Here is a 12,918-nt window from a genome sequence, read left to right as displayed (position 1 = left end):
CCATGACACTGAATGTTCCTCTCACTCAAACAGAGAGAGAGAAGGGCCGACATTGTGTTTCTCACAGTGTGGGTAATTAGAATGGATACACATTCACTGTAATTTCTCTCTGCGTGTTACTGTTATAGTATTGTAAGTGTGTACTGTTCTGCTGATGCAGGGTTATGTTATGCTAATTATTCAGGCTGCTAGTTAAATGGAGTAACTGCATCATAGCTAATAGTATCGTCTGCTGTTATCAGAATCAGAATCAGAAAGGGTTTTTATTGCCAAATGTTGAGCAGGTTTACAACATTAGGAAATTGCTGCGGTGCTTCAGTGCAAACATACTGTCATAAAAATATAAAAATAAGAATAAGAATTAAAAGTGCTAAGTGGATAGATATATACATGATATATACATGAGTGCAGGTGGTGATCAGTGCCAAACATGGAATGATGCAGTGAACACAGCGTAGGGTCATGTGTTAGTGGTGGGAACAGTCATACGGTTATTGTTCATGTGTCCGACAGCAGAGGGGAAGAAACTGTTCTTATGGCGAGAGGTTCTGGTGCGAATGGACCGGAGCCTCCTGCCTGAGGGGAGCAGGTCAAACAGACTGTGTCCAGGGTGAGAAGGGTCAGCTCGGATCTCAGCACGCCGCAGTGTCCTGGAGGTTATAGGCTACGTCCACACGTACACGGGTATTTTTGAAAACGGAGATTTTCCGTTTCCGTTTTAAAAAATAATCCCGTCCATACGTAAACGCAGAAATGAAGGAAAACGCTGCTAGGAACATGCCAAAGCAGCAGGTGGCGATATATTCCTAACCGTGCAGAAATGTTGGCCAATCAGAAGTCTAGAAGCCTCGGTGGGAAAAATTAAACAAAGCTGGGGCATAGAAGCAGAACCGAGTGGTATGTGTGGAGGGACAGTAACGGTGTGTGTATATGTAAGCATTTAAACACTGCAGAGAGCACAATTAACAGTAACAGTATTGTAGAAATTCATTTCACCGAAACAATAACGTGGCGCACAGTGTGACGTCAAAAAATGCGCACACCTTTGACGCTGCATTTTCTCCGTTTTTCTCGTCCACACGTAAATGCAAAAACTGAGTTTTCAAAAATATCCACCCTGGCCGGAGTTTTTAAAAATCTCCGTTTTCAGTGACCAAAAACGCCATTTACGTGTGGACGAAAGGTGCAAACGCATAGAAAAATCTGCGTTTTTAAAGATACCTGGGTACGTGTGAACGTAGCCATAATTTTACCTGCATGTTTACATTTTATAGGCCTTATTCATTTAAGGTATGTTGATGAGTAAAGAAATGAAAGTTATCAATAAATATAGTGGAAAAAATGCATTACGCCTTAATTTAAATAAGATGGCTTGACATTCTCCACATGTGCTTTATTTTTAAAGCTGAGCAAAAAAACACTCCTCTTTTACTTATCTGTGCTAACATGGAAATAACCAGCTATGCTGTTTCACTAATCTGACATGAAGCTACATAAAACACAATATGAGAAAACTGTAAACACAGTAGAACAAATATAACTCAGATCTTCTGCACGCCACTGTGAGCTGTTCCAACAAATATAAACTTTGGGGCTGCAAACCCAGAACTTCTTTGACATGCCCCTTTGGAGTCATGCAAGACAATATGAATCATGTACACTGCTCAAGAAAATGAAAGGAACACTTGTTAATCAGAGTACTGCATCAAGTCAGTGAAACAGCTCAGGTATTGATTTGGTCAGTTAAGTAGCAAAGGGGGGTTGTTAATCAGTTTCAGCTGCTTTGGTGTTAATAAAATGAACAACAACCTTTAATTAATTTTGTTCTTTTGTAAGGTGACCTTGGGTTTTTGAAAAGGCACCCTCAAAGAAAATTTATTATTATTATTATTATTATTATTATTATTATTATTATTATTAACAACAGGTGCACTACAAGGGCAACCCCCAAAACCTCTGACATTTTCCCTGATTGACATCTTTTCTGATTGTGTTTTCACTGGATTTGAATTTGACTAGGATCAGTGTCAGTACTAACACGAGGTGATGTCTGGACCCCACAGTGGTTGTGGAGGTACTCCAGCTCCTCCTGGATGGCACATCAATACATGCCATAGCCAGAAGGTTTTCTGTGTCTCCCGGCACAGTTTCAAGGGCGTGGGGGAGATTTCAGAAGGCAGACAGTTACTCTAGGAGAGCTGGCCGTAGAAGGTCCTTAACCCATCAACAGGACCAGTATCTGCCCCTTTGTGCAAGGAGGAACAGGATGAGCACTGCCAGAGCTACAAAAAGACCTCCAGCAGGAGACTGGTGTGAATGTCTCTGACCAAACAATTAGAAACAGGCTTCATGAGTATGGGCCCATCGTCCATTAGTGGGCACTGTGCTCACTGCCTAGCACTGTGGAGACTGAGGTCCATTACTGGCACCCTTTGCTTTTTACAAATGAGAGCAGGTTCACCCTGAGCACATGTAACAGATGTGAAAAGGTCTGGAGAAGCCATGGAGATCCTTGGAGGGACACATAGACCTCCATGTATAGGCAATGGCACCACGACTGCCATTATTTATTAGGAGGAAATCCTTGGACCCATTGTCAGACCCTTCTCTGGTGCAGTGGGTCCTGGGTTCTTCCTGGTGCATGGTAATGCCTGGCCTCAGGCATTACCTGCCTGGATGAAGGAATTGAAACCATTGACTGAACCCCATGCGCGCCTCACATAAGTCCAATAGGATGTACATACAAGCATATGGAGGCCATACAAACTACTCTGTTGCTGCAATAAAATTTTGACAAAATAAATCGCATCATTGTTCCACTTTTTCTTTAAATTCCACCCTGATAGTTTTTATTTTCATCAAACAGTGTGGTATCCTTTTGTTCCTAACACAATTAGCCTGTCCTTATCAGTATATGTATATCAGTATATCTGTCTCTCCTGTGCTGGGTCTGGAAGACAGGTTTTTGATAGATAGTGGTGGGGATGGGCTCTAGTCTCAGTAGTATTAGGATGACCAGGTGTCCCACTATATATGGGACTACAGAGCATTTCAATTCCTCATTTCTTCTTCCACATACTGAGGCAATGTAATCAATTTTTAATTTTTTTTTTTACCTGTGTGGCTATGCAGGTTAACTGATCACCACTTTGTGCTGTCCCAAATATTGCAAGGCACCACAAAATCATAAAGCATGCAGATTTTAGCAGAACTGCACAGATGCGACTACGAGGAAAATGAAACCAAGCTACAACAAAGATGACTTATGACCGGGCGAAGTCAGTGGAAGATGATTTTCAGACCTTTTCCCTTTTTACCCAGAGTTATTTTTCAATTTCACACAGGCACAGTATAACAGAGCACAGCTGAGTCTCACATATTACGTTATAGGTATTAAAATTTCAGACTTCCTCTTAGCATAGGTGATGTATCATATAGTCAGAACTCAGTTTGATGGTATTTTTTTCCAGGGAAAAAAAATCTATATTTTAATTGTAATTACTATTATTTTCAGTATTTGATATCATAAAAATTATAATGTTATTAAAATGCGATGTACTTTTTTCAAATAAATTCAAATAAAAACAATTCAAATTATTGCAATTTTGTAAATCTCGTGTGTTTAGACCATTCAGGCTCAGCAAGACAAACAGAATTCCTGTGAAATTACAAAAGTACATTTTCAAATAAATAACACCTGCAAGGAACTCCATAAACAGGACAGGCACAAACAGGGATTTACATCCAATGAAGGACAATTTAAATGTTTCCCTCTCATTCATATTTGAACAGCATCCCCACCAGAAGAGTTCAGTGTCCCTCTCTCCTCCTCCTCCTCCTTCTCCCATTATAAAACCTGCTCACTCCGAGTCTTGGGAATAATGTCTGTCACCGTTTGGGGGGCTGGGGAGAGCTTTAACCCGGTCACAACGTGGGGAAGTTGCGCACGGGTTCTTCTGCGTTGCCATGGGTTTTTTGTGAAACCTATTGACTACGATAGGGTCCCTTCTTTTCTTTGAGTCTGTCATTGTGGAGGTGGAGGAGAAGGAGGAGGAAACCGCTATTACTTTTTTACCCTTTTTACAGAGGCGCAGAGAGGAGGAGGAGGAAGAAGAGGAGAGGGGAGCAATAGTAGCATCCAAAGGAGGAGGACGAGGAAGAGGAGAAGAGGAGGAGGAGGGGTGGTACTCCGCTACACACCAACTGCGAGGCACGGCGGCAGCGTTACGTTGACAGTTAACACTCCCTCTGCCTTCTTCCTCCAGCGGTGGACACAATTCAACTTTGTGAACGGCTGACTGGACATGAGTAGCACCTGAAGGTGAGTTCTTTTTAAAAAAAATTCTTCTTTTTTCACTTTGCTTCGAAAAGCAAATCGCGTTTTTCCCCTCCTTTGACTTTTTAGTTGTGACACTTGTTAGAAATGTTTGCTAGCTTGCGCACGCGGAGCTCCCCGGTTGTTATAGTGATATACAGCAGATACCTGCACGGGCTCTATATGGCAGGTGCTTGGAAATGCCAGTTTAAAGAAGAAGAAGAAGTAGAGGAAGGAAATAAAGAAAGAAGGCAAATGTAGGAAAAGATGGATTTGGGATGGAATTGGGAAGTGTTGTCACGACTGCTTTGGGAGAATGTTTCATGAGTGGAATAATAACTACAGGTGCAGTTTAGAGTAATAGAAATGGTGTTGCTAGCTACCTTTGCTTCAGCCCCTTTTTAAATCACGTCCGTTGTATGCCGAGAGAGAGAGTTACTGCTTGTGAATTAATGCCTTTCTTATTTGTATGACAGCCTGAGGTAAAAAAAAAAAAATTCACTGGAGATCACACACACACACACACACACACACACACACACACACACACACACACACACACACACACACACACACACACACACCATCCTTCTTATTTACCACTACACTGGCCATAACACAGGGCTGATCTGAGCCTGCATATCACTGGCTTGCATGCTGAGTGCTGAACTGCAGAAGGGAATCACACCTTGTCACCCAGCATGGTGAATCTCATTCTTAGAGGGCAAAAAAGTGCTTTTGCATGTGATATGAGAGTCATTTGCCTGGTATGTGGAGTAGGAATAAAGGTGCATGTGCTCTGAAGTGTAGACTTGAATGCAGAGGACCTGTACAGAAGGTTAACTGGTGTCACATTGGACATTCAAACTCTGTAAAAGGCTGTAGAAAACGAAATAAAATAAAACACCCTAGGTTTCTCTAATCTCGTTCTGCTCTTACGGGAAGTGGCTCCTCATTACGTGCGTTAGATATGTGATGCGTGATTGGCATAACTGATTAGACTTTAATCTGTGCGATTAAAATCACATTACAGTCACATTTTAAACCAAGGGCAGTCGTTGCTTGTGTGCCTCATTGTGTTTGCTGCACGTATGAACCGACTGTGTCTCACGTGGCGGGTATGAGGATTCCCTTAGTGTGAATATTTACGAGGTATGCAAATGTACTAAACTCCTGTGTGGAAGTGCAGCGATTTCAAATGTAGTGTTGTTTTCTGGGTCCCCCCCACCCTTGTAGATGATGCCTTTGAGGGAATCCCAGGAAACAGAACTGTTCCGTAGCTTACCCATAATTTGATATTTTTAATTCCTTTTGATCGTTGTCTTGTATTGTTCGCAGAACAGTCGATGCAACCCATATTGTCTGCACATTTGTAATGAAAAAAGGAAAAAAACAACAACCATGCACACTAAACACTGCCACTTTTGTTTGTTTTCGGGGTGCTGCTACTTCTTATCCTGGTCCCGTTGCTTAGTGTTCAACGCAAAGACCTTGTGAAGGTCAAACTGCCATTAGTGAGTTTAATCAAATCCAGCTGCAGATCCTATTCATGCTGCCCACCCCCCTTCATCCCAGCACATAGCTTCTCCGGTGTTCTCACACATCAGGTAAGTTGTCTAAATTTCATTTCTAGGCCAAAGACAAGAGGCTCTAATGGCACTTGTCATCACACGTGGTTTCCCCCCTCAGCTTCTCTGTATTCAGGGCAGTGGTGCTTTGTGTCCAGAAGTAGGTCGAATGCTTCTCACCAAACAATTTGAACGATCGCCAGTAATTGGACAAGCAAAGTGTCGACCATCTCCCAGCCGGTCCATGTCAGCCAGCGCCCCCCACCAGCCCCTGCCATCCTGTCTCCGCACCACTTAATATTCAGCTCCAACCTGGCACATTTCATGGAGCTTTTTCATCCTTTTAATCATTTTGATTGCTAAATGCAGCAAACAGAACATCCTTTGTGGCCGCAGACGGGCTCATTCTTAAAACGGCCTTGCAAGCTCAGCTGACTGAGTGTTTACAATGCAGTTTCCGCAAAACTGTTTAAATAAAACTTCCACCTGCACATCAGTGCTTGGTATTGCACAGGAACACCTGAGCTTCCAACTTTGTTGTGTTTGTCATCGGATTTTGCTCAAACTGGCAGTGCCATTAAAGGCAGGAAGTGCATTGAAAACATGAAAGACAAGAGACAAGCTATGATTTTTGTCTTTACCTGTTCATACAGGTGTGTGTTTGCCTTGGAGCTGAAATGTTTGCACTGATGGCATGTGTGTGTCTGTGTGTATGCATGTTGTATCGTCCTGTGTACAGCGGGAGGGAAATGAGGGGGCTGAGAGTTAAAAGGGGAAAGAAACAGAGAGCCCTTTCTTTTGTACCCAGGCCGTATTCACCTGGCCTTTATAGAGCAGACTGAAACAAGCCGAGATGCTGTGTGTGACTGAGGCGAATCAGCCTTTATTTCAAATATTTGATCCAAAAAGAGTTTTGACTCTGACACATTCTTTCACATAATCTTTGCTTTTTAAGCACTCTGAAGTGTTTACCTGTGTCTCATCCATGCAGTCTGCAGTAGATGCATTTCACCAGCATCAGAGCTGTAATTTTGGGCTGTAATTCAGTCCTGTCGGATGGAATCTGGAGTATCAGATGGCTGTAAGAGATTAGTGAAAGCAGCCTGACAGCAGCGAGCAGGAGTGAATAGCTGTATCAGACTAATTGTCCATTTTAGCTGCCCTTTTATCACCCTATCTAGAATGTGTTGCTAGTCGAGATGCAAAACAAAAAAAGTGCCTGTTGGAACAAGTACGATGCAAAGGGAAAACCCAAAGTCTGATAACAACAAGCATTACAATGATATACCTGGCGGCGTTAAGATGTTCAAATATGTTTTCCCGGAAGAGGCTGGCAGACGTGTAGAGAAGGTGTGGAGCCTAGCAAGTACCCAGGCCCTAATTGAGGTTCAGCTCAGGCTCCACCACTACAAGCAATTACACTGACGACTTGTGCTCCCTGTGCTTCAGGCAGAGTTGAGAGTGCTGCAGCATAGCCGTACCTGAGCCCTGCTCTTTCATGTTTGTCACCGATGACAGCCAGAAAGGCACATTCCAGCCAGTAAGTTCTGGAAATGTGTCTGGTTACATGAAATATTCATTTCCTTTTCCTGCTCTCCAGCAATGTGCGTATTTATTTACCAGATTTTGTTTTTTATGATTCCCACGATTGGCTCAGAGAGGAGATGTAGGGGGGAGGAGGGCTTGAATTCTTATTATTTTTTCCCCCTCCATGCAGCCTCCGATGGGGGATGAAGGTGAAAAGATAAGAGGTGCTGATCATCAGAATCAAGGTTTATTTCTTATTTAACAGGCCACTGCATCATCAGGACCAGTGGGCGAACATGATCAATGCCTTCTCGCACTGCACGGACAATTAATCAGGAAACACTGAAGGACAAACCCGTAGAGAGGTCAATGTTATCTTGAATGTTCAGTTCTACTTTTTTCTTTTTTGTGTGCAAAAGAAGCGAATAAGAGGGCGGGAGCAGGCGATGTGCTTCAGGCTCATCCCTGTCTGGAGGTTCAGTTTGGCCCGTCATTGCTCCTTTTTTCTGTGCTGCCGAGGCTGTTTTCTCACAAATGGAACATTTTACCCAGACATTGTTATTTGCTGCCAGCCCCAGAGCTTGCAGTGCTTTCATATCTTTCATAGTGTTTTCTGTTTACATGCCATAATTCAGAAAAAATGTCCCATCATTGTTATGTACAAGCGTTTACACGCATCTTTCATTTGTATTGTTATTATCCTCACCTCCAGGCTGTTTGTCAGTGTGCTTTTCATGGGAATTTCTTTTCCTTCTCTGCTGGAATCAGAGCAAAGACAGCGTCATGTAGTGTTCTTCTGTGTCGTCTGGCTTCACAATTGTAATTTTTATGTTGAATTAATCAACTTAGATTAGGCTCACATGAAAACCATGGCCAGTAATGAGAACCAGTAAAGAGGATGTTTTACGAGAGGAATTCTAATCCTAATGTGCATTGCTGTCAGCTCTAAACTAATTTTTCCAATCTCATTGTCCTGTTTTTTTTTTTGCATGCCTGCTCAGAATTTTAGTGTCGCCTCTGGATCATGGGGTACATATCCATGCAAATTCAATGTTTATGTTAAAAACCTTGGCGAAAAGGGCAACACAACCATAAGATTCTCCAAGGAACAACGAACATGACAGATATGCCTCAAATAGCAAGAAGTTATTGCCCTTAAGTCAGTGAGAGTCAGGGATGATTTCCATTTCAATTGCAGTCTCAATTTGGGATAAGTCATGCATACAGAGGTAAGACGAACAAAGAGCTTAGGAATAAAAGTGACAAATGAAGAGAATGGAACAGAAGAGCCTGGTATCATTGGCTTTGTGTCCCATGAAGGGTATTGTGTGGATAAGGTTACAAGGGGACCCTTGGGACATGAAAGTGAAGGGCACCAACGATGAGGAAGGACACGTTTGACAAGCAGGGGACACAGAGGGCATACTGGGCTCGATATGAAACACACCTCAGACTATGATTCTGTGACTCGTGTCAGTAAATTTGTTGGGGTTATCTCTCAAAATTGCTTGTGTTGTCTAAAGAAAAGTCCCCAGAACTTTATTCGGTTTATAGTCATATAAACCAAAGCAACAGATCCTCACGTTTTGATACGCTGACAGTAAAAATCCATAATAAATCTATGATGAAGGATTATGAAAACAAAAACCCTACAGTATTATATGAATCATGCAATCCGATTGTTCAGTCTGACGTCACTAGCCGTGTCTGGGCCTAAACTCCGCTGCAGGTCCATATATCAAACGATCACTGTGGCATTACTGAGAGTTGAAAAACTGTCTAAAGTCTTTCATCTTTAATAAAATGATCAGCGTTCTGCTCTACCAGGTGTAACAATTGAGTTTAACATCCAGGCATCCATGAAAACGGAATTTATGACATTTAACGGAGTTAGAAGTTAGCAGGAAGTTAGCTCGCTAGCTTCTATCTAAATACAATATAGCATGTCCTGACTGCGGGGTTTTGGAAACAAATTAAAACGTACAGCTCTGCTATCACTTCCAGCATAAATGAAGACAGAAAACTAAACAGCAGTGACGTTTGTAGGGTTACTGAAGTTTGGCTAGCTGGTGTATAATGATGTGCTACGTGACCGCTAGCGACACAGCTATGTTAGCATAATATAAACAAGCTAACTTTTTTTCCACTCGATAAAAGTTAATGTGAGTGTTCTCGGTGGTCAGGAACAAATGTAATCGCATGGCAGGATGCTGTAAAAGGACCAAACTTCAGCCAGGAGAACAACTGAGATAACCCATCCACAATACGAGGTTAGTCATTCATATACTGCTGCATGGGCTGGGCTGTAGCTACATCCTAAGGTTTTAAAAACTGAGCTTAAATAAATGATTAGTGGTAATAAAAGCCGAGGGAGGTCAACAGGGATCACTGACTGTTTTAGGAGCTTTTTGAGATCAAATAGAAGAAAATACATAATATTAAACATGTTAACAACACAAAAGCCATATTAAACGCAGACTACTTTAGACCTGGAAGTAGGATTCGTCACGTCATCACTGAACAACCGGATTAAGACGAATATTACTTTCATATTTTTCTCCATCACAATACTGAAGCATCCTCCCCATGTAATCCTTCGATAACACTTATGTTCTATTTAGTGAGATTTCGATTTTTTCTACTTCCTTTGTGTTGTATCCAATGTTTTGTCTACTGTTGCAGCTTTTCTCTATTCGCCTGTGTTTTCTTCAGTACATTTGACCTTTCAAGATCACCATATGCTAATACATCTGGGGTTAGGGTAGGTTGAGGATTTGGCTAATGCCCACACATTTTCACCTATTTGGAAAACATTTTAGAGAAAAATATGAATGGCAATCAAAGTCATTCAGCACAGCCTAGTTTGCTTTGTTAAATTAAGCCGTATCTTTAAACAAATAGAGGGTCAGTTTCTTTTGCTGTGCCCCAAATTCTGTCTGCATATTCAGGAAAAATCCAATATTTCATGTAGTACTGTAGAAATTGTAAAGGAGGTCTCTTTAAAAGAATGTGTTTGTTTGACAGGGTGTACTGTGAGGGCAGCAGTGCTGTATTTCCAGATGCTTCCCCTGGGACCTCATTACATTGTGTGGGGCTCTGTTGGGTACTGTAAGTGGACTGTTGGGAGTCCCAAGCCGGTGCAGCCCCATGTATGATGATTTGGTGTGAACATACAATACAGTGTCTGCTCTGCATATTAAGAGCCTATTTACTGGCCCATTGGGGCCTGGAGTCAAGCACAGTAGCATCATCCAAATGGAAGATTAGAGAGCAGATCAGGCACGATTAGAATCGTGGAATAAAGAGGCAGGGCTGCGTGGTCAATTTTCTAAGTGGGCTAACACACGAGCAAAGACTTTAATCCTTTTCTGTTTTCTGTTGCACCATTTAATTTGGTCTATTTTTCCAAATTGCCATTTGGGTCGGTTCAAAGGTGGGGAATGTCCCAGCTGTTTCATACTGACATGGATACAATATTTCATATATATTTTCACGTTTTAAAAATCTGATGAGGCATATGCTGTGGTGGTTCTTTTTGTGTTGACTTCTTAATACTAATTCATGTTTTCTGCAGTTTTTGAAGGTTGTGATATTTCTAAAAGTCTTTGCAGTTGCCCTTCAGGGTGTTCCACAGAGAGCCAAAACTCAGCATGTCTATTTCTTAATGCACTCTCCCCACAGATAGAGCAAATGATGAGTGAAAGAATCTTGCCAAGCTGGTACGGGTCCAAATTAATTCATCAGCTTGGGGGAGCTCCGAACTCCATTTTTACAAGTGTGACCCACAGACCTCAAGCTATGAACTGCAGACCTCCTTGACCTCATTATTTTTAAAGCTCCAGATTGTTGAGGGTAGAAACCAAATGTGCTTCTTACAGAGCACATTTTTATGGCCGCGTATTGGATTGCAAACGATCTCACTTTATAACGTTTTCTGTAGCTTACAGTGGAGTTCTAACGAGTATCAAGGGGAGGTTTTTTGCTGATAAAGTAAGACCAGTCACTGGGACTCATTCTGTTTAGGTGTAGCTATTAGAATGTTTAGACATAAAGAAAATAGCTTGGTGCTAAATTACTAAACATTTTAGTCACAAATTGACTCATTTGGAGACATAAGAGGGCAGTGGTAGGGGTAAGTACAGTTTAATTGCATTAGCTAATCAGTGTTATGCAGACTTTCCTAAACACAGCTACAAGAGTGTAGCGCTCATTATGAAATGCCAACCAGATTAGCAGCCACTATAATTGGAAGTGTTTTCTTTTTAGAAAATGGTATGCAAACACTTTAATGTTGAAGTTGGGATCTCTTTGTAGACAGTAGAGGTGGTAGATAAGACTATTGGGTAACTTTAGGATCAGAGTGAATTTTTAGGGAATGTTGGACATTGTTTATTTGAACCTTTATTTCTTATTTGTGCCATAGTTGAAAATATTCACAAATATTACATTTTCCACAGTTAGTTGTATCCAAAACGCTCCATACAAGGCTTTCAGGTCTTTTTCTTCAAATAGCATCCATGGTTCATAGAAATGCAGCTGCAGGATCTATCCTTTGTGCACTGGCTGTTGTTCGAACTGCACTTTTTCAAACACAGAAAGGCAAACATAAAATATTGGTATGGAACTTTTACATTAAAAGCAAAATGCACAACAGAAGAAGGAAAATTCGAATTACATCCTTCTGTCACAGAGGAAATACATGATTAACAGCCACATGGTAATTCACAGTGATGAACTGCAGATGTATTTGAAAAGGAAGCAGATGTTTGCCTCAGATTAATGCTGATGTTGAGAGGAACAAATACTTTACAGATAAAAACATTGCCCTGCAGTTAGAGCTGGGCGATATGAGATTTTTTCATATCACGATATGTTTTTTTCATTTCAGGCGATAACGATATCTATCACGATATAAGCCAAATAACTATATTTGTAAGATTTAAATGTGCCGTTGCTCACAAGTAAAATGTGAAATAGTCAGCAGCTTGTTTTTATTTAAATATTTATTTCCCATAATAAGTTCAACAGGGTAGATGTACTTAAGGAACATGAGACTTTTTCAGATAAATAAAGGCAAATATTGCAAACTACACAAAAGGCAGCCGCTAAAGCGTTTAAGTTTCAAAATAGAACAAACGAAACAGACTAAATTGTCAATTCCACTTAGAAACAAAATATTAATTCTAAAAATAAATCTTAGTTTGTTTTACAGAAGAACAGACAAAACTGACTAACTTTTGTCAATATCAAATAAACTGAGAACTAAAAGGAAATTCTCAATCTCTCCTTGTTGTATAGCTTAGCTTTTCAAACAGTTTTAACAGTTACTTTAGTCTGACAAAAGCCGAATGACGAATTAGCGCTTCCAGTCAGAGACTGAGGCTACGTCCACACGTACACGGGTATTTTTGAAAACGGAGATTTTCCGTTTCCGTTTTAAAAAATAATCCCGTCTACACATAAAGGCAGAAATGAAGGAAAACGCTGCTATGAACATGCCAAAGCAGC

At 41.1% G+C, this 12,918-nt stretch overlaps 1 protein-coding gene across 9 annotated transcripts in view; it reads left to right on the top strand.

Annotated features, from left to right (window-relative positions):
• The first annotated feature begins 3,922 nt into the window (after positions 1-3,922).
• Positions 3,923-12,918, top strand: part of chl1b (cell adhesion molecule L1-like b) — a 76,707-nt gene continuing 67,711 nt past the window's right edge. For 3 of the 9 annotated variants that reach the window (XM_080892642.1, XM_080892640.1, XM_080892641.1), the window contains exon 1: positions 3,923-4,321. The gene's annotated coding sequence lies outside the window, so the exon portion shown is untranslated. The remainder of the gene's footprint in view (positions 4,322-12,918) is intronic. The other 6 variants (XM_080892636.1, XM_080892644.1, XM_080892634.1 and 3 more) reach the window with 5 other exon arrangements.

The sequence above is a fragment of the Rhamphochromis sp. 'chilingali' genome (genome assembly GCF_963969265.1).
Source record: "Rhamphochromis sp. 'chilingali' genome assembly, chromosome: 9".
Taxonomy (NCBI): domain Eukaryota; kingdom Metazoa; phylum Chordata; class Actinopteri; order Cichliformes; family Cichlidae; genus Rhamphochromis; species Rhamphochromis sp. 'chilingali'.
Note: the sequence above shows the minus strand (reverse complement) of the source record. Positions and strands in the feature narration are given on the sequence as shown.